This window comes from Pristiophorus japonicus, chromosome 16 (assembly GCF_044704955.1).
Source record: "Pristiophorus japonicus isolate sPriJap1 chromosome 16, sPriJap1.hap1, whole genome shotgun sequence".
NCBI classification, from domain to species: domain Eukaryota; kingdom Metazoa; phylum Chordata; class Chondrichthyes; family Pristiophoridae; genus Pristiophorus; species Pristiophorus japonicus.
Window position 1 is genome coordinate 136,743,536 of NC_091992.1, and position 22,135 is coordinate 136,765,670.

The 22,135-nt window shown below is 52.6% G+C and overlaps 1 long non-coding RNA gene across 4 annotated transcripts in view; it reads right to left on the minus strand.

Moving 5' to 3' along the window:
• Positions 1-22,135, minus strand: part of LOC139226873 (uncharacterized) — a 284,995-nt gene that overhangs the window by 82,443 nt on the left and 180,417 nt on the right. For 3 of the 4 annotated variants that reach the window (XR_011587337.1, XR_011587338.1, XR_011587335.1), the window contains one exon: positions 12,252-12,355. The exons of the other annotated variant lie outside the window; for it this stretch is intronic. This is a non-coding gene — a long non-coding RNA (uncharacterized lncRNA). The remainder of the gene's footprint in view (positions 1-12,251; positions 12,356-22,135) is intronic. 4 annotated transcript variants of the gene reach the window in all.

Genomic DNA, 22,135 nt, shown 5'->3' on the forward strand with positions numbered 1-22,135 from the left:
TGCGGACGAGGTTGACGGGACTGGCTCTGCAAGGGCCGGGCGTGGAGGTCATCCTCTCGGCTTACGCCGATGACGTGCTCCTCGCGGTAGAGGATCCCGCTGACCTGCGGAGGATGCGTGAGTGCCAGGAGATTTACTCGGCCGCATCCTCCGCCAGGATCAACTGGGAGAAATGTTCCGGACTCCTGGTGGGTTAGTGGCGGGTGGACTCCCTGCCGGAGGAGCTCAGGCCTTTTGCCTGGAGCACGACCCATCTCCTCGATCTGGGAGTCTACCTTAGCCCCGACGAGGAAGCCTGGCCGGCGAACTGGCAGGAGCTGGAGGCCAAGGTCGCCGCTCGCCTAGGGCGCTGGACAGGACTGCTCCGAGTGCTGTCCTACAGGGGTCGAGCGCTAGTCATAAACCAGCTGGTGGCCGCAATGTTGTGGTACCGGCTGGTCACTTTGACCCCTCCCCCTGCGTTTGTCACCAAGATACAGAAGAAGCTGGTGGACTTCTTCTGGAACAACAGGAAGCACTGGGTCTCTGCCGCGGTCTTGAGTCTCCCGCTTGGGGAGGGCGGTCAGTTGTTGGTGTGCGTCAGCACCCAGCTCGCGACTTTCCGTCTTCAGACCCTGCAGAGATACCTTTGCATCGAGCCCCCTCCCAGGTGGCGTGCTCTGGCGACGTACTTCTTCTGCCAGCAGCACGGCCTCAACTATGACACGCAGCTCCTGTTTGTGAGCTTGGAGGGCATCAGGACCGCCTTCCAGGAGATGCCTGTCTTTTACAAGGAACCCACGAGGGTCTGGAACAAAGTCTCCACCAAGCGCAGCTCTCCACCGGCTGGAGTGGCGACTGTCCTGCAGGAGCCGCTGCTCGGGAATCCGTATCTCCACGACCGAGGTTTTAGGTGGCGGTCGGAAGAGAGGGCTGTGGCTGGTGAGGTGACCAGGGTCAGGGACCTGCTCGACGGCGGAGGAGCGGGCTGGATGGCGCCAGACACGCTGGCACGGTGCCTAAATTCTGCCAACGTCTGCCGCGCGGCCGATGCCATCGAGTTGCTAAAAACAGCTCTGGGTCCCGACTCCGTTAGGTGCATCGAGGAGGCTCAAGCACGTGGGGAAATCCCGTCCAATCTGACCCCCGTCCGATGGAATTCCTCATCGGCGCCAAACCCCGGAACCTCCCTCGGGAGCCGGCGCCTCACAACTTGAGCCGCCTCGAGGAAATCCCCTCCGTGCCTTTCAGTTCCGCGCAGAGGGGTTTCCTGTATGGGCTGCTCCTGCACACTCTCAACTTTGCCATCCTCGCCGGCCGTCCGGACACGCCATGGCATACCATCTTGCCATCCGGAGGAGGCGGGGATCCCCGATGTAGGGCACTCTACGCAGGAGTCCTCCCAGTATTTATCGGGGACTTGGCCTGGAGGGTGGTGCATGGAGCAGTGCCTTGCAATAAATTAGTAAGCCGGTTCACGGGCTCCCAGGCCGCCTGCAATTTCTGCGGTCTGGAAGAGTCCGTGTTCCATGTTTTTATTGAATGCACGAGGTTGCAGCCCCTGTTTTATTATTTAAAGGGGCTGCTTCTGAAATTCTGGCTGCACTTCAGTCCCACACTCCTGATCTTTGGGCACCCTGTGCGGAGGGGAGCGGGTAGATCCGAGGGCCTCCTCGTAGGACTGCTCCTGGGCACGGCCAAGGGGGCCATCAGCCGGTCCAGGCAGCGGGCGGTCGAGGGGGTCGTTCAACCTGATTGCCTGCCTCTCTTCCGCGCGTACATCCGTGCCAGGGTGTCCTTGGAGATGGAGCACGCGGTGTCCACCGGTACGCTCGCGGCCTTCCGCGAGAGGTGGGCGCCGGAGGGACTGGAGTGCATCATCACCCCCGGCAAACACATTTTAATTTGATTTTATGTTTTAAAGTTTAATTTGTTTTAATTGCCGGTGTTTTTAGTGTCCCCCTCTCCTTTTGTAGGGGGCACTTGGAGAAAAAAATATATATATATGATTTTAGTGCCCAAAAAAAACTTTAAAAAAAAAACAAAAACACAAAACCACCCCCCCAAAAAAAAACACAAAAAAGGGCCTTGTAAATGTTTGGTGTGCCCCCCAGATCGGGGGGACACGATTTAAGGATTAATGTTTCAGTTTCCTCCCAAAAGAGTTCTGTGGACAAGTACTCCAAGGTCCCTTTGTTCATCTACACTATTAAGTGGCCTACCGCTTAATGTATATACCCTTTCCTTATTAGCTCTCCCAAAGTGCATCACCTCACACTTCTCTGAATTAAATTCCATTTGCCACTGCTCTGCCCACCTGACCAGATGATTGATATCCTCTTGCAGCCCATGACTTTCCTCTTCATTATTAACCACACAGCTAATTTTAGTGTTGTCTGCAAACTTCTTAATCATGCTCCCTATATTCAAATCTAAATCATTGATATATATCACAAAAAGCAAGGGACCCAGTACTGAGCCCTGTGGAACCCCACTGGAAACATCCTTCCAGTCACAAAAACATCCATCAACCATTACCCTTTGCTTCCTACCTCTAAACCAATTTTGGATCCAACTTGCTGCTTTGCCCTGGATCCCATGGGCTTTAACCTTCGTGACCAGTCTACCATGTGGAACCTTATCAAAAGCCTTGCTAAAGTCCATATTTACTACATCGTACACACTACCCTCATCGCCCCTCTTGGCTACCTCCTCAAAAAATTCAATCAGGTTAGTCAAACATGATCTTCCCTTAACAAATCCGTGCTGACTGTCCCTAATTATTCCTTGCCTTTCCAAATGTAGATTTATCCTGTCTTTCAGGATTTTTTCCAATAATTTTCCCACCACTGAGGTTAGGCTGACAGTCCTGTAATTACTCGGCCTATCCCTTTCTCCCTTCTTAAACAAGGGTACTACATTAGCAGTCCTCCAATCCTCCGGCACCATGCCCAGATCCAAAGAGGACTGGAAAATGATGGTCAAAGCCTCTGTTATTTCCTCTTTTACTTCGCTCAACAGCCTGGAATGCATTTCATCTGGTCCTGGGGACTTATCTACTTTCAAAGCTGCTAAACCCCTTAATACTTCCTCTCTCACTATATTTATTTCATCCAGAATATCTCTCTCCCCCTCGATAGCAATATCTGCATTGCCCCTTTCCTTTATGAAAACAGACGCAAAGTATTCGTTAAGAACCTTACCAACATCTCCCACCTCCACACAAAGATTACCCTCATGGTCTCTAATAGGTCCTACCCTTTCCTTAGTTATCCTCTTACTCTTAATATATTTATAGAACATATGTAATTTGCTTTGTTTCAGATTTAACTAAATCACTTTCAAACTTAATATAAAATTCGAGCATATTATGGCCACTCTCCCCTAAGGGCCTCTTTACTACAAGGTTATTAATTAACCCTTTCTCATTATACAATACTAGATCTAAAACAGCCTGTTCCCTAGTTGGTTCATCAACATACTGATCTAGAAAATATCTTATATACATTTCATGAATTCGTCTTCCACACTATTGCTGCAAATTTGGTTTGCCCAGTCTATATGTAGATTAAAGTCCCCCATGATTACGATATTACCCTTGTTATATTATCCTCACTGCAATGCTCCATCTAATCTCAACAAGCTCCCCGCTGGAGTGGAAATAAACTATAGAACCAATGGGAACCTGTTCAATGTTCGTCGCCTCCAGGCTAGATCCAAGACCGTCCCAACCTCAGTCATCGAACTACAGTACACGGACGACGCATGCGTCTGCACACATTCAGAGGCCGAACTCCAAGCCATCATCAACATCTTCACCGAGGTGTACGAAAGCATGGGCCTTACGCTAAACATCCGTAAGACAAAGGTCCCCCACCAGCCTGACCCCTGCAAACACAACTGCCCCCGGTCATCAAAATCCACGGCACGGCCCTGGACAACGTGGACCATTTTCCATACCTCGGGAGCCTACTATCAGCAAGGGCAGACATAGACAACGAGGTCCAACACCACCTCTAGTGTGCAGCACAGCCTTCGGCCGCCTGAGGGAAAGAATGTTCGAAGACCAGGACCTCAAATCTGGCACCAAGCTTATGGTCTACAGGGCTGTAGTAATACCCGCCCTCCTATATGGCTCAGAGATGTGGACCATATACAGTAGACACCTCAAAGCGCTGGAGAAGTACCACTAGTGCTGCCTCTGCAAGATCCTGCAAATCCCCTGGGAGGATAGACGCACCAACGTCGGTGTTCCCGATCAAGCCAACATCCCCAGCATCGAAGCACTGACCACTCGACCAGCTCCATTGGGCGGGCCACATCGTCCACATGCCCGACACAAGAATCCCAAAGCAAGCGCTCTATTCGGAACTCCTACATGTCAAGCGAGCCCCAGGTGGGCAGAGGAAACATTTCAAGGACACCCTCAAAGTTGTCATGTATCCTACATGGCTACTGTTGGTACTATCACAAGGTGTGCCACCAGAGGGCAGCAGTGGAAGACTTGTAGGTTACCTGTACAAGTGTGCCTGGCCTAGTATAAAAGGCAGGCCACCAGGTGTGATCCTCACTCTGGAGATAACAAATAAAGGACTACGGTCACTACAGTTCAAGTACAACACATTGCCTCGTGGAGTCATTACTAGAGCATCTAAGGACACAACAATTGGCAACGAGATTACGAACTTTCACGTGAAAATAGCTACCCTTGGTACGTTGCAGCAGTTTGCCGATGGTGATGATTGGGACACTTTGTGGAAACATAGAAACATGGAAAATAGGTGCAGGAGTAGGCCATTCGGCCCTTCTAGCCTGCACCACCATTCAATAAGATCATGACTGATCATTCACCTCAGTACCCCTTTCCTGCTTTCTCTCCATACCCCTTGATCCCTTTAGCCATAAGGGCCATATCTAACGCCCTCTTGAATATATCCAATGAACTGGCATCAACAACTCTCTGCGGTAGGGAATTCCACAGGTTAACAACTCTCTGAGTGAAGAAGTTTCTCCTCATCTCAGTCCTAAATGGCTTACCCCTTACCCTTAGACTGTGTCCCCTGGTTCTGGACTTCCCCAACATCGGGAACATTCTTCCTGCATCTAACCTGTCCAGTCCCGTCAGAATTTTATATGTTTCTATGAGATCCCCTCTCATCCTTCTAAACTCCAGTGAATACAGGCCCAGTTGATCCAGTCTCTCCTCATATGTCAGTCCAGCCATCCCGGGAATCAGTCTGGTGAACCTTCGCTGCACTCCCTCAATAGCAAGAACATCCTTCCTCAGATTAGGAGACCAAAATTGAACACAATATTCCAGGTGAGGTCTCACCAACTGCAGTAAGACCTCCCTGCTCCTATACTCAAAACCCCTATCTATGAAGGCCAACATACCATTTACCTTCTTCACTGCCTGTTGTACCTGAATGCCAACTTTCAATGACTGATGAACCATGACACCCAGGTCTCGTTGCACCTCCCCTTTTCCTAATCTGCCGCCATTCAGATAATATTCTGCCTTCCTGTTTTTGCCACCAAAGTGGATAATCTCACATTTATCCACATTGTACTGCATCTGCCATGCATTTGCCCACTCACCTAACCTGTCCAAGTCACCCTGCAGCCTCTTAGCATCCTCATCACAGCTCACACCGCCACCCAGTTTAGTGTCATCTGCAAACTTGGAGATATTACACTAGTTCCTTCATCCAAATCATTAATGTATATTGTAAATAGCTGGGGTCCCAGCACTGAGCCCTGCAGCACCCCACTAATCACTTCCTGCCATTGTGAAAAGGATCCATTTATCCCGACTCTCTGCTTCCTGTCTGCCAACCAGTTCTCTATCCACGTCAGTACATTACCCACAATACCATGTGCTATAATTTTGCACACCAATCTCTTGTGTGGGACCTTGTCAAAAAGCCTTTTGAAAGTCCAAATACACCACATCCACTCGTTCTCCCTTGTCCACTCTACTAGTTACATCCTCAAAAAATTCTATAAGATTTGTCAAGCATAATTTCCCTTTCATAAATCCATGTTGACTTGGATTGATCCTGTCACTGCTTTCCAAATGCGCTGTTATTTTATCTTTAATAATTGATTCCAACATTTTCACCACTACTGATGTCAGGCTAACCGGTCTATAATTACCCGTTTTCTCTCTCCCTCCCTTTTTAACAAGTGGTGTTACATTAGCTACCCTCCAGTCCAAAAGAGAGTTAGATGAAGTCCTTACTACTCGGGGGATCAAGGGGTATGGCGTGAAAGCAGGAATGGGGTACTGAAGTTGCATGTTCAGCCATGAACTCATTGAATGGCGGTGCAGGCTAGAAGGGCTGAATGGCCTGCTCCTGCACCTATTTTCTATGTTTCTATGTCCATAGGAACTGATCCAGAGTCGATAGACTGTTGGAAAATGATCACCAATGCATCCACTATTTCTAGGGCCACTTCCTTAAGTACTCTGGGATCCAGACTATCAGGCCCTGGGGATTTATCGGCCTTCAATCCCATCAATTTCCCTAACACAATTCCCACCTAATAAGGATTTCCTTCAGTTCCTCCTTCTCACTAGACCCTCGGTCCCCTAGTATTTCCGGAATGTTATTTGTGTCTTCCTTCGTGAAGACAGAATCAAAGTATTTGTTCAACTGGTCTGCCATTTCTTTGTTCCCCATTATAAATTCACCTGAATCTGACTGCAAGGGACCTATGTTTGTCTTCACTAATCTTTTTCTCTTCACATATCTATAGAAGCTTTTGCAGTCAGTTTTTATGTTCCCGCCAAGCTTCCTCTCATACTCTATTTCCCCCTCCTAATTAAACCCTTTGTCCTTCTCTGCTGAATTCTAAATTTCTCCCAGTCCTCAGGTTTGCTACTTTTTCTGGCCAAATTATATGCCTCTTCCTTGGATTTAACATTATCCTTAATTTCCCTTGTTAGCCACGGTTGAGTCACCTTCCCCGTTTTATTTTTACTCCAGACAGGGATGTACAATTGAAGTTCATCCATGTGATCTTGAAATGTTTGCCATTGCCTATCCACCGTCAACCCTTTAAGTATCATTTGTCAGTCTATTCTAGCCAATTCACGTCTCATAGCATCGAAGTTACCTTTCCTTAAGTTCAGGACCCTAGTCTCTGAATTAACTGTGTCACTCTCCATCTTAATAATGAATTCTACCCTATTATGGTCACTCTTCCCCAAGGGGCCTCGCACAATAAGATTACTAATTAGTCCCTTCTCATTACACATCACCCAGTCTAGGATGGCCAGCCCTCTAGTTGGTTCCTCGACATATTGGTCCAGAAAACCATCCCTAATACACGCCAGGGAATCCTCCTCCACCGTTTTGCTACCAGTTTGGTTAGCCCAATCTAGATTAAAGTCGCCCATGATAACTGCTGTACCTTTATTGCACGCATCCCAAATTTCTTGTTTGATGCTGTCCCCAACCTCACTACTACTGTTTGGTGGTCTGTACACAACTCCCACGAGCGTTTTCTGCCCTTTGGTATTCCGCAGCTCCACCCATACAGATTCCACCTCATCCAAGCTAATGTCCTTCCTTACTATTGCGTTAATTTCCTCTTTAACCAGCAACGCTACCCCACCTCCTTTTCCTTTCTGTCTATCTTTCCTGAATGTTGAATACCCCTGGATGTTGAGTTCCCAGCCTTGGTTACCCTGGAGCCATGTCTCTGTGATGCCGATTATATCATATTCATTAATTGCTGCCTGTGAAGTTAATTCATCCACCTTATTACGAATACTCCTCGCATTGAGGCACAAAGCCTTCAGGCTTGTCTTTTTAACACACTTTGCCCTTTTAGAATTTTGCTGCAATGTGGCCCTTTTTGATTTTTGCCTTGGGTTTCTCTGCCCTCCACTTTTACTTTTCTTCTTTCTAACTTTTGCTTCTGCCCCCATTCTACTTCCCTCTGTCTTCCTGCATAGGTTCGCATCCCCCTGCCATATTAGTTTAACCCCTCCCCAACAGCACTAGAAAACACTCCCCCTAGGACATTGGTTCCGGTCCTGGTCAGGTGCAGACCATCTGGTTTGTACTGGTCCCACCTCCCCAAGAATCGGTTCCAATGTCCCAGGAATTTGAATCCCTCCCTTCTGCACCATTCCTCAAGCCACATATTCAACTGAGCTATCCTGAAATTCCTACTCTGACTGGCACGTGGCACTGGTAGCAATCCTAAGATTACTACCTTTGAGGTCCTACTTTTTAATTTAACTCCTAGCTCCTTAAATTCAGCTTGTAGGACCACATCCCATTGATACCTTTATGCACCATGACAACTGGCTGTTCACCCTCCCCCTTCAAAATATCCTGCAACCACTTTGAGGCATCCTTGACCCTTGCACTAGGGTGGCAACATACCATCCTCGAGTCTCGATTGTGGCCGCAGAAACGTCTATCTATTCCCCTTACAATAGAATCCCCTACCACTATAGCTCTCCCACTCTTTTTCTTGCCCTCCTGTGCAGCAGAGCCACTCACGGTGCCATTGACTTTGCTGCTGCTGCCCTGCCCTGATGAGTCATCCCCCCCAAAAGTACCAAAATCGGTGTATCTGTTTTGGAGGGGGATGACCGCAGGGGACCTCTGCACTACCTTCCTTCCACTGCTCTTCCTGTTGGTCATCCATTCCCTATCTGTCTGTGCAACCTTTACCTGCGGTAAGACCAACTCACTAAACGTGCTATTCACGGCATCCACAGCATCGCGCATACTCCACAGTGAATCCACCCGCAGCTCCAGTGCCGCAATGCGGTCTGTCAGGAGCTGCAGCAGGGTATACTTCCCGCATATGTAGTCGTCAGCTGAGTTCCCACATAGCACAGGAGGAGCATGACATGTGTCCGAGCTCTCCTGCCATGACTTAACCCTTAGATTAACTTAATTTGGCAACAACAATGATAAAGGTTACCTACCGATAGGGAAAGGAAAAAGAAAAACTACTAACCAATCACTTACACCCTTGGCTGTGACGTCAATTTTGATTTCTTTCTACTTCTTTGTTTGCCTTCTGTCCTGCACCTGCACCGGCAGGCCTCACGAACTGCTGGGCCTTTCATAGGCTCGAACATTTCTTCACAGCAAACGACCTGGCAGGAGACGACCCGGCCACACTGGCTGATAAGCGCAGAGCTATCCTGCTAACCAGTTGTGGGCCCACTGTCTATGGCCTCAACAGGGACTTGCTGGCACCAGCGAAGACAATGACCAAGACGTACAAGGAGCTCGTAACCCTGATCCATGAGCAACTCAAGCCCAAGGAGAACATCCTCACAGCCAGACACCGGTTCTATACCCACTGACGGCCCGAAGGCCAGGAAATCGCGAAGTACGCCGCAGACCTCAGGAGGCTGGCGGCACCATGCAAGTTCAGCAACCACCTCAACAAAGCGCTGCGGGACATTTTTGTCATTGGAATCGGCCATGAGCTACAGTCGGTGGATACCACAGTCACACTGCAGAAGGCCACCTCTGTGAGCCAGGCATTCATGACCTCGACCTGCGGCTCTAGGCAGATGTCTCACCCTCAGGACTCAAACCCGGCAGGTACTGTGCACAGAGTAGCGCCGTTTAGGGACTGGACTATAGAGCGCGAACCCTCTCGGGGAAGAGAGAACAGGCCCACGAGTCCCTTAACTCAGAGTCCGCCGAGGGGGGTTAATCGAGTAGCACCAGGCTGGTGTTGCGGAGGGAATCAAAGGGCTCACCAGTGCCGCTTTAAAGATTATGTATGCAAAGGCTGCAGCACAAAGGGCCACCTCCAGCGAATGAGTAAGAGAAATATGACTCACTGTGTCGATGAAGAGTCTGCAGATGGCCATGAATCCAGCGCGGATTATGAATCGATAGGCAGAGAGGCAGCCCAGCCCCATGGGGAGGTACATAGCATGTTTACCTACATCACCGAGTGTTCCCCGCTGAAGATGGAAGTCGAGATAGAGGGCATTCAAGTTTTCATGGAAGTGGACATGGGGGCGAGCCAATTCGTGATGAATCAAGAAGCCTTTGAGAGGCTATGGAACGGTCAAGCTGGGTGACCCGAGTTGGTCCCGGTTCAGGCATAGCTGCGCACCTACACCAATGAAATCATCCCAGTTGTTGGTAGCGCGAATGTAAAGGTACTCCATGATGGCGCGGTGCACAAGTTACCCCTGTGGATTGTTGCAGTTAATGGACCAACGCTGCTCGGCTGAAAGTGGATGGAGAAGATCCATTGCAAGTGGGAAGACTTCACCCCTCCAGCGATCGACGTCATCTGCGCTCAGAGGCAAAGCAAGCCCTCACCTAATGGTGGACCCGGCACCAGAGAGCTGACCAGCACAGCACCCGAGGCACAGACCGCTCAGCACGACTGCGTGGAGATGATCCAGCTGAGACGACCAGAACGCACCTTCCAGACTCCAGTGGCAGGACTCCGGAGGAAGAAAATCAGATCCAGAGGTGACTTCCCAGCTTTGGTGGCAGAACCCGGGGAGAAGAGGATCACCGCAGTCGACATCATGGATAGTGAAAAGATGGTGCCCAAAACACGAGGTGAGGCGCTGAAGACAAAGATGGCCACGGCCAGAGCACGAGGTGCAGCGCTGATGGAGCAACACATGGCACCAAACGGAGAAGCGGATTGGGGTAAAGCAAGCAAGGCTCTCTTAAAGGAGGCCTGCAACCCACTACAATTAATGGACAGTTCCACACACTTAAGCAATGTAATAGCAGCTATAAGTCAGTGACAAAATGTGCAATTGATCATGTAAAATGTGTAATTGATGATCAGAGTTGTGTACATGCAACCAGCGAGGAAACGTCACGCGATCGCGATTAGACCCACAAAGTGTCCATAATAAGTAATGTAAAGTTGTGTGATGCAGGATTCCCACTGCACGCAGCCGATGCAGTGGGCAGACAGCCATCGGGAGCACACAGGTCCAGCGAGCTACCCAATGCTGTAGCCTGCATCCCGGGGACCAGAGTCATGCACCATGGAGTGTGGCCACAAGCAGCCAACACACACGAGCTGCAGAGCAAGTGACCTCGGCAGGGCAACGGCACCGGTATCGATACCCTGCCCCTGATCGGTTCCACCTCTCGGGCACCTGATGGCACCAACTGCCACGAGCCTGAAGGAGCAGACTGTGCTAAGGCGCAGTCCCCAGACCCCATTGCCACCGGCCATTTGTATTCGAGGAGCTGTCTCCAGATTACAAGGGCTCGATGTTATCAGATGCAAACATCCCATCATCAGATTATTAGCCACGGTTGATTAAGGACCATGTCCACTGATTGGTCAATCCTACAATTAGCAACACCTTCTGTTTCCATTGGTCAAGTTTGACCTTTTACACTGGGACTCAATGGAGCAAAGGCGGGGGAGGGTCACTGGGTGGGGTAATGAGTGTGTGCGAGGGGTGTGTGGGCGTGTGCGCGCAAGGGGTGTGTGAATGTGCGAGGGGTGCGTGAGTGTGAGAGGGGTGCGTGTGTGCATGAGGGGTGTGTGCGTGTGCGAGAGGTGAGTGTGTGCGAGGTGTGTGGGTGCGCGAGTGTGTGTGCGAGGGGTGCGTGCGTGTGTGAGTGTGCGAGGGGTGCGTGATAAAGTGCAACATCCCCACCGACACCTGGGAGTCCTTGGCCAAAGACCGCCCTAAGTGGAGGAAGTGCATCCGGGAGGGCGCTGAGCACCTCGAGTCTCATTGCCGAGAGCATGCAGAAATCAAGCGCAGGCAGCGGAAGGAGCGTGCGGCAAACCTGTCCCACCCTCCCCTTCCCTCAACCACTGTCTGTCCCACCTGTGACAGAGTCTGTATTGGACTGTTCAGTCACCTGAGAACTCACTTTTAGAGTGGCAGCATCTTCCTCGACTCCGAGGGACTGACTATGATGATGATTACCCTTGTTACGTGCGCCTCTAAGTTCCTGATTTATACATTACAACTACTGTTTGGGGGTAGCGGGTGGTAATGATATCTTCTCCCATAATGTTACGATCTCTCTGGTGTTTCAGTTTCTATCCCAGCTGCAAAGCCTCGTCCAGTTTCTTTGTCGAGAGGCCGTTCTCCCTCAGCAGTGCTGGAGGTCTCCACCAGATGGCAGGGTTGCACCAGGCTGGAGCTTGTTTCCAGCGGTGGGAGTTCTGTGACTGTCCCACACGAATTATAAAAATCAGCGTAATATTAGCAGGCCGTGGGGAGGCAAGGCTTCTGTGGCCACACCCCTTTATTACAAACTCCCAGCTTTATTTACCAGTGTTTGAATGCGTCGTCTCAGGAAACAGTCGTGTCTCCGACAATCCTCCCATTTCAGCCTCTCTCTTGATCTGTTTTTCCTCCTCTCCAATCGCCACCCTGCTACAAAACAACTTGTATTATTACAGCGCCTTTAATGTAGTAAAACATCCCAGGGCGCTTCACAGGAGCTTAAATCAAACATAAGGAGATATTGGGGCAGGTGACCAAAAGCTTGGTCAAAGAGGTAGGTTTTAAGGAGTGTCTTAAACGAGGAGAGAGGCAGAGAGGTTTAGGGAGGGAATTCCAGAGTTTCGGGCCCAGGCAGCTGAAGGCACGGCCACGATATCTCGGAGGGTTGTGAGGCTGGAGGAGATTATTGAGATAGGGAGGGGCGAGGTCACGGAGGGATTTGAAAATAACGAAAATTTTAAAATCGATGCGTTGCCGGACCGGGAGCCAATGTAGGTCAGTGAGCACAGGGAGTGATGGGTGAGCGAGGCTCGGTGCGAGTTAGGACACGGGGCAGTGAGCACAGGGGGTGATGGGTGAGCGGGACTCGGTGCGAGTTAGGACACGGGGCAGTGAGCACAGGGGGTGATGGGTGAGTGGGACTCGGTGCGAGTTAGGACACGGGGCACAGGGGGTGATGGGTGAGTGGGACTCGGTGCGAGTTAGGACACGGGGCAGTGAGCACAGTGGGTGATGGGTGAGCGGGACACAGGGTCAGTGAGCACAGGGGGTGATGGGTGAGCGGGACTCGGTGCGAGTTAGGACATGGGCAGCAGTTTTGGATGAGCTGAAGTTTATGTAGGGTGGAAGATGGGAGGCCGGCCAGGAGAGTGTTGGAATCGTCAAGTCTAGAGGTAACAAAAACACGGATAAAACAGGAGTGTGAACCAGCCAGGGATCATGCACCTGCCCATAATATCCGGTAACTCCCTGCTGGGGAGAGCCTGAGTAAAGGACGGCAGCAGGCTCAGTTGTGATGCCTTCTGTAGTTGAATACCCTGCTGGTGTTCATTACCCACTCTCTGGTGGTAGCATGATCTCACCTCCCTAAACTTCAGCTCACACAAAACTCAGCTGCACGTGTCCTAACTCGCTCCCAGTCCCGCTCACCCATCACCCGCTGTGCTCACTGCCCCGTGTCCTAATTCGCACCGAGTCCCGCTCACCCATCACCCCCTGTGCTCACTGCCCCGTGTCCTAACTCGCACCGAGTCTCGCTCACCCATCACCCCCTGTGCTCACTGACTGTCCTAACTGACACTAAGTCCCGCTCACCCATCATCCCCTGTGCTCACTGACTGTCCTAACTGACACTAAGTCCCGCTCACCCATCATCCCCTGTGCTCACTGCCCCGTGTCCTAACTCACACCAAGTCCCGCTCACCCATCACCCCCTGTGCTCACTGCCCCGTGTCCTAACTCGCACCGAGTCCTGCTCACCCATCACCCCCTGTGCTCACTGCCCCGTGTCCTAACTCGCACCGAGTCCCACTCACCCATCACCCCCTGTGCTCACTGCCCCGTGTCCTAACTCGCACCGAGTCCCGCTCACCCATCACCCCCTGTGCTCACTGCCCCGTGTCCTAACTCACACCAAGTCCCGCTCACCCATCACCCCCTGTGCTCACTGCCCCGTGTCCTAACTCGCACCGAGTCCCGCTCACCCATCACCCCCTGTGCTCACTGCCCCGTGTCCTAACTCACACCAAGTCCCGCTCACCCATCACCCCCTGTGCTCACTGCCCCGTGTCCTAACTCGCACCGAGTCCTGCTCACCCATCACCCCCTGTGCTCACTGCCCCGTGTCCTAACTCGCACCGAGTCCCACTCACCCATCACCCCCTGTGCTCACTGCCCCGTGTCCTAACTCGCACCGAGTCCCGCTCACCCATCACCCCCTGTGCTCACTGCCCCGTGTCCTAACTCGCACCGAGTCCCGCTCACCCATCACCCCCTGTGCTCACTGACCTACATTGGCTCCTGGTCCGGCAACACATTGATTTTAAAATTCTCATCCTTGTTTTCAAATTCCTCCGTGGCCTCACCCCTCCCTATCTCTGTAACCTCATTCAGCCCCACAACCCTCCGAAATCTCTGCGTCCCTCTAATTCTGGCCTCTTGTGCATCCCCAATTTCCATCGCTCCACCAATCTGGCATTCCCTCCCTAAACCTCTCCGCCTCTCAACCTCTCTTTTCCCCGTAAGGACGCTCAATGAAACCTATCTCTTTGACCAAGCTTTTGGTCACCTGCGCTAATCGCTACTTGTGTGGCTCAGTGTGAAATTTTTATCTTATAATAGTCCTGTGAAGCACCTTGGGATGTTTTACTATGTTAACGGCGCTATATAAATGCAAGTTGTTATTCTAAACTGGCTACTGTTCCAACTCACAAAAACAGGAGGAAATTTCACTGGGAACTCAGCAACAACAGCTGGAAAGGTGCAATACTGGGAACAGCCAGAGTCCAGCATCACCTCCCACTCACTGCTGATAAACAAACCCATTTCAAGGTCGTTGCCAGAGTCCGAATCACTTGGACCCTTAGAAAAGAAAAATAAACTTTAAAGATAAAATTTACATGTAGGCAGAGAGCTCCGATCTCTCGCTTAATCGTAAAACACCAGCATCAGATAAATAAAAAGAAAGATTTGGAATTTACACAGGGCCTATCACATTTACAGGGCTGTGGGGAAAGGGCGGGGAGTGGGACTGAGGGGATCGCTCTGTCACAGAGCCGGCACTGGCTCGATGGGCCCAATGGCCTCCTTCCGTGGTGTGCAATTCTATCTCTCGGAAACAGTTCAAACTCTACGTGCAACGCCTCGCTCCACTCGCTCACACTCCCCTCGCACAAACATACTCACACTCCCCTGCACGCACACACACTCATACACCACACACAGCCCTCGCACACTCACTCTCTCACACACTCGCCTCACTCACACTCGTGCACCCCTCGCACACACACTTTCACACACACAGCCCTCGCACACTCACTCTCTCTCACACACACACACACGCACCCCTCGCGCACTCACGCACCCCTCGCGCACTCACGCAGACACACGCACCTCTCGCACATACACACTCACTACCCCTCGCACACACACGCACCCCTCGCGCACTCACACACCCCTCGCTCACTCTCGCGCACACACGCACCCCTCGCGCACACACTCACGCACCCCTCGCACACTCACGCACCCATTGCACACACACACACACACCCCTCGCACACTCACGCACTCCCCGCTCACTCACGCACCCCTCGCACACACACACACTCACGCACCCCTCGCACACTCACGCACCCCTCGCACACTCACGCATCCCTCGCGCACTCACACATCCCTCGCACACTCATGCACCCCTCGCTCACTGACGCACACCTCGCGCACACCTCGCACACTCACGCACCCCTCGCACACTCACTCTCTCTCTCACACACACACACACACTCACACACCCCTCGCGCTCACACCCACTACCCCTCGCACACACATGCACTTTTCGCACACACGCACCCCTCGCACACTCACTCTCTCTCACACACACAACCCTCGCACACACACTCACTACCCCTCGCGCACACGTGCACTTTTCGCACACACGCACCCCTCGCACTCTCTCTCTCTCACACTCACTACCCCTCGCGCACACACTCACCCCTCACCCCTCGCGCACGCACACTCACGCACCTCTCGCACACACACTCACGCACCCCTCGCACACTCACACACCCCTCGCGTACGCATGCGCACGCACCCCTCGTGCACTCACTTTCTCTCACACTCATACACCCCTCGCGCGCGCACTCACTACCCCTCGCACACACACACACCCCTTGCACAAACACGCAGCCCTCGCGCACACACTCACGCAGCCCTCGCACACGCACTCCTCGTGCACTCATGCAGCTCTTGCACACTCATGCGTCCCTCGCACACTAACACTCACACACCCCTCGCGCACACTCGCACCCCGCGCACACTCACACATCCCTCGCGTACGCACACACATGCACCCCTCACACACACACATGCACCCCTCGCACACTCAATCTCTCTCACACTCACTACCCCTCGCACACTCACTACCCCTCGCACACACACGCACCTCTCGCGCGCCCCACGCACACACGCGCCCCACGCACACACGCGCCCCACGCACACACCCCTTGCACACACACGCACCCCTCGTGCACACACACCCCTCGCACACATACTCACGCACCCCTCGCACACTCATGTGCACTCATGCACCCCTCGCACATCCACACACACCTCGCACACTCACGCACCCAGCGCACACTCACGCACTTATGCACCCCTCGCACACTCACGCACCCCTCGCGCACACACGCACCCCTCGCACACTCACGCATCCCTCGCACACTCACACTCATGAACCCCTCGCACACTCATGCAACCTCGCGCACACACTTACCCCTCGCGCACTCGCACCCCTCGCACACTCACACATCCCTCGTGCATGCACACTCATGCACCCCTCGCGCACACTCGCACACACACTCACACCCTCCTCGCTCACTCACGCACCCCTTGCACACTCACACCCCCCGCGCACACACTCACAACCCCGCACACACACTCACGCACCCCTCGCACACTCTCACATCCCTCGCGTTCACACTCAAGCACCTCTCGCACACTCACACATCCCTCGCGCATGCACACTCATGCACCCCTCTCACACACCCGCACCCCTCGTGCACACACAGTCCTCGCACACATACTCACACACCCCTCGCACACTCACGCATCCCTCGCACACTCACGCATCCCTCGCGCACACACGCACACGTACGCAGCCCTCGCACTCACGCACCCCACTCACACTCACACACCCCTCGCACACTCGCACCCCCCTCACACACACATGCGCCCCTCGCACACTCACACTCATGCACCCCTCATATCCTCGCACCCCCTCGCACACTCACACCCACTCGCGCACACACACACTCACGCACCCCTCGCACACTCACACACCCCTCGCACACTCACACCCCCTCACACACTCATGCACCCCTCGCACTCACACGCGCACACCCCTTGCACACTCACGCATCCCTCGCACACACACGTACCCCACGCACACTAACACACCCCTCGCGCACTCACACACCCCTCGCGCACTCATGTGCCCCTCGCACACTCACACCCCTCGCACACTCACGCAACCCTTGCGCACACACTCACCCCTCGCACACTCACACAGCCCTCGTACACTCATGCACCCCACGCACGCACACACTCACGCACCCCTTGCACACACACACCTCTCGCACACACGCACCCCTCGCTCACTGACGCACCCCTCGCGCACTCATACGCCTCTCGTACACTCACACACGCACACCCCTCGCACACTCACACACCCCTCACGCACCCCTCACACACTCACGCATCCCTCGCACACTCACGCACCCCACGCACACTCACACACCCCTCGCGCACTCACTCTCTCTCACACTCATACTCCCCTCGCGCACACACTCACTACCCCTCGCACACTCGCGCAACCCTCGCGCACCCACACACCCCTCGCACACACACTCACACACCCCTCGTGCACTCATGCACCCCTCACACACTCATGCGCCCCTCGCACACTCACACACGCACACCCCTCGCACACTCACGCATCCCTCGCACACACGCACCCCACGCACACTCACACATCCCTCGCGCACTCACTCTCTCACACTCATACTCCCCTCGTGCACACACTCACTACCCCTCGCACACACTCGCACCCCTTGCACAAACACGCACCCCTCGTGCACACACACTCCTTGCACACATACTCACGCATCCCTCGCACACTCACGCACCCCTAGCACACACGCATTCACGCACTTCTCGTGCACTCATGCAGCTCTTGCACACTCATGCACCCCTCGCACACTCAATCTCTCTCACTCACACACCCCTCACGCACACACTCACTATCCCTCGCACACACACGCACCTCTCGCGCACCCCTCGCACACACACGCACCCCTCGTGCACACGCACCCCTCGCACACATACTCACGCACCCCTGCACACTCACGCACCCCTCGCACATCCACACACCCCTCGCGCACGCACACACACCTTGCACACTCACGCACCCCCGCACACTCATGCACACTTATGCAGCCCTCGCACACTCACGCACCCCACTCACACTCACGCACCCCTCGCACACTCACGCACCCCTCGCACACTCACGCACCCCTCGCGCACTCACGCACCCCTCGCGCACTCACGCACCCCTCGCACACTCATGCACACTTATGCAGCCCTCGCACTCATGCACCCCACTCACACTCACGCACCCCTCGCGCACTCACGCACCCCTCGCGCACTCACGCACCCCTCGCGCACTCACGCACCCCTCGCGCACTCACTCACCCCTCGCACACTCACGCACCCCTCGCTCACTCATGCAACCTCGCGCACTCATGCATCCCTCGCACGCACACACTCACACACCCTACGTGCGCACACACTCATGCACCCCTTGCACACTCATGCAACCATCGCGTGCACACACTCACGCACCCCTCGTATACTCACGCACCCCTCGTGCACACACACACCTCTCACGAGCGCACTCACGCACACCTCGCACGCTCACGCACCCCTTGCACACCCTCTCTCACACACACACATGCACCCCTCACGCACACACTCACTACCCCTCGCACACACACGCACCCCTCACTCACTCATGCACTCCTCGCACACTCACGCACCCTTCGCAAACACACACACTCACGCACCCCCTGCTCATCTCACGCACACCTCGCACACTCAGGCACCCCCTGCTCACTCACGCACTGACACACCCCTCACACACACACTCACGCACCCCTCGCACACGCACATTCACGCATCCCTCGCACACTCACGCACCCCTCGCACACTCACGCACCCCTCGCACATTCGCGCATCTCTCACATACACTCATACACCCCTTGCACACACTCATTCCCCCACCCCGTGACCCTCCCCCACCTTTGCTCCATTGAGTCCCAGTGTAAAAGGTCAAACTTGACCAATGGAAACAGGAGGTGTTGCTAATTGTAGGATTGACCAATCAGTGGACATGGTCCTTAATCAACCGTGGCTAATAATCTGATGATGGGATGTTTGCATCTGATAACATCGAGCCCTTGTAATCTGGAGACAGCTCCTCGAATACAAAAGAAGTGAGCCGAGAACGCGAGGAAACAATAAAGAGGGTTGAGCAAGGTGAGATTAGACGGGATTGTTCTTTTTACTTAAAAGTAATGACACTGAGACTTGCATTGGAGCTGGGCTCAGACTGACAAACATTTTCTGTCCCCATATTCTTCCCCAAAATGAATAACCCCTGACCTTTCGCATTCCCATTCCTCGCTCAGTCAATTTTAAATAACCTTCACAGCAATAAACATGACTGGATCCATGGTATGCACTTGAAGCTTGAGGCCATTCGGATTCTCTGGCCCCGTGTCCATCCTTGATTATAATTCCTCCACCATCGGCGGCCGTGCCTCCAGCTGCCTGAGTCCTGAGCTCTGGAATTCCTTCCCGAAACCTCTCTGCCTCTCTTTCGTTTATAACGCTCCTTATAACCTACCTCTTTGGCCAAGTTGTCAGTCACACCAGCTACAGTCTCCTTCTGTGGCTGGTGCTTTGAGGAAGTTGTTGGGCCTGCGGACAAATGATGATAAGCCCAGGTCTGAATGTGCTTTCAATCTACCTCTGAGTTTTCACACTACTCAAGGTCTATAATTAGAGCTGGCTTGTGTGATATTACCTCACCGGGAAAGTGTGCCTAACAAACAAGCTCAAGGCATTGAGATCAGTCACGACCTCAGGTTTAGACGGAATGCACCTTGGGTTATCTCACGGAATGGGCGCAGTCTAAAAGGTATTGTTAGCAAGACATCACAAACTGGGACTGTGTCAGGATTGGAGAAAAGGGAATATGATGCCGATCTATAAATAGGGAAACCCAGACAACCAAGGCCATTCAACCTGACTCCACAGTAGGGTGAGCACAAGATACTCGGTCACCAACCCTACCAGATTGTTCTGGAGTCCCCACCAATTAAACACTAATCTGTAGTACACGGCACGAGCAACCCCGGGGTCAAATCATAGAGCTGTGTCTGTACATGTGTCTGTGGGAGGGGGGTGGTTGGGAGTGTATATGTCTGTACATGTGTGGGGGTGTATGTGTATGTACGTGTGTGGGGGTATGTATATACATGGGTGTGAGAGAGTGTGGGCGTGTGAGTGTGGGTGTTAATGTGTGTGTGTGTGTATGGGGGGACGTGGGCGTGTGCTTACGTGGGTATGTGTGTCTGTGTGGGGTGTGGATGTGTGTGCATGTGGTGTGTATGCAATAACTCAATAGCCTGAATACTGTAAACTCCGAACAGGTACAAACCTGGTTCTACTTTATTAGCGCCCAATGTGATTACATTACAAGATGGCTGGCCTTTTATACCTGGGCCGCACACACATGCAATGACCTCCGACAGTGGCGCCACCTGGTGGCTAGTAACCCCAAGCATACATACATAGAAAATAGGTGCAGGAGTAGGCCATTCGGCCCTTCGAGCCTGCACCACCATTCAATATGATCATGGCTGATCATTCACCTCAGTACCCCTTTCCTGCTTTCTCTCCATACCCCTTGATCCCTTTAGCCGTAAGGGCCACATCTAACTCCCTCTTGAATATATCTAACAAAATGGCCTCAACAACTCTCTGCGGCAGGGAATTCCACAGGTTAACAATTCTCTGAGTGAAGAAGTTTCTCCTCATCTCAGTCCTAAATGGCTTACCCCTTATCCTTAGACTGTGACCCCTGGTTCTGGACTTCCCCAACATCGGGAACATTCTTCCTGCATCTAACCTGTCCAATCCTGTCAGAATTTTATATGTTTCTATGACATCCCCTCTCATTCTTCTAAATTCCAGTGAATATAAGCCTAGTCGATCCAGTCTATCCTCATATGTCAGTCCTGCCATCCCGGGAATCAGTCTGGTGAACCTTTGCTGCACTCCCTCAACAGCAAGAACGTCCTTCCTCAGATTAGGAGACCAAAACTGTACACAATACTCCAGGTGAGGCCTCACCAAGGCCCTGTACAACTGCAGTAAGACCTCCCTGCTCCTATAATCAAATCCCCTAGCTATGAAGGCCAACATGCCATTTGCCTTCTTCACGGCCTGCTGTACCTGCATGCCAACCTTCAATGACTGATGTACCATGACACCCAGGTCTCGTTGCACCTCCCCTTTGCCTAATCTGTCACCATTCAGATAATATTCTGCCTTCGTGTTTTTGCCACCAAAATGGATAACCTCAACATTTATCCACATTATACTGCATCTGCCACGCATTTGCCCACTCACCTAACCTGTCCAAGTCACCCTGCAGCCTCTTAGCATCCTCCTCACAGCTCACATTGACACCCAGCTTAGTGACATCTGCAAACTTGGAGATATTACATTCAATTCCTTCATCTAAATCATTAATGTATATTGTAAACAGCTGGGGTCCCAGCACTGAGCCCTGCGGCACTCCACTAGTCACTGCCTGCCATTCTGAAAAGGACCCGTTTATTCCTACTCTTTGCTTCCTGTCTGCCAACCAGTTCTCTATCCACGTCAATACATTACCCCCAATACCATGTGCTTTAATTTTGCACACTAATCTCTTGTGTAGGGCCTTGTCAAAAGCCTTTTGAAAGTCCAAATACATCACACATGTGGAGGTGTGTATGTGCATATGTGTGTGGGTGTGTATGTGCATGTGTGAGGGTGTGTGTGTATGTACATGTGGGTGTGTATGTACATTTGTGGGGGGTGGGGTTTGTA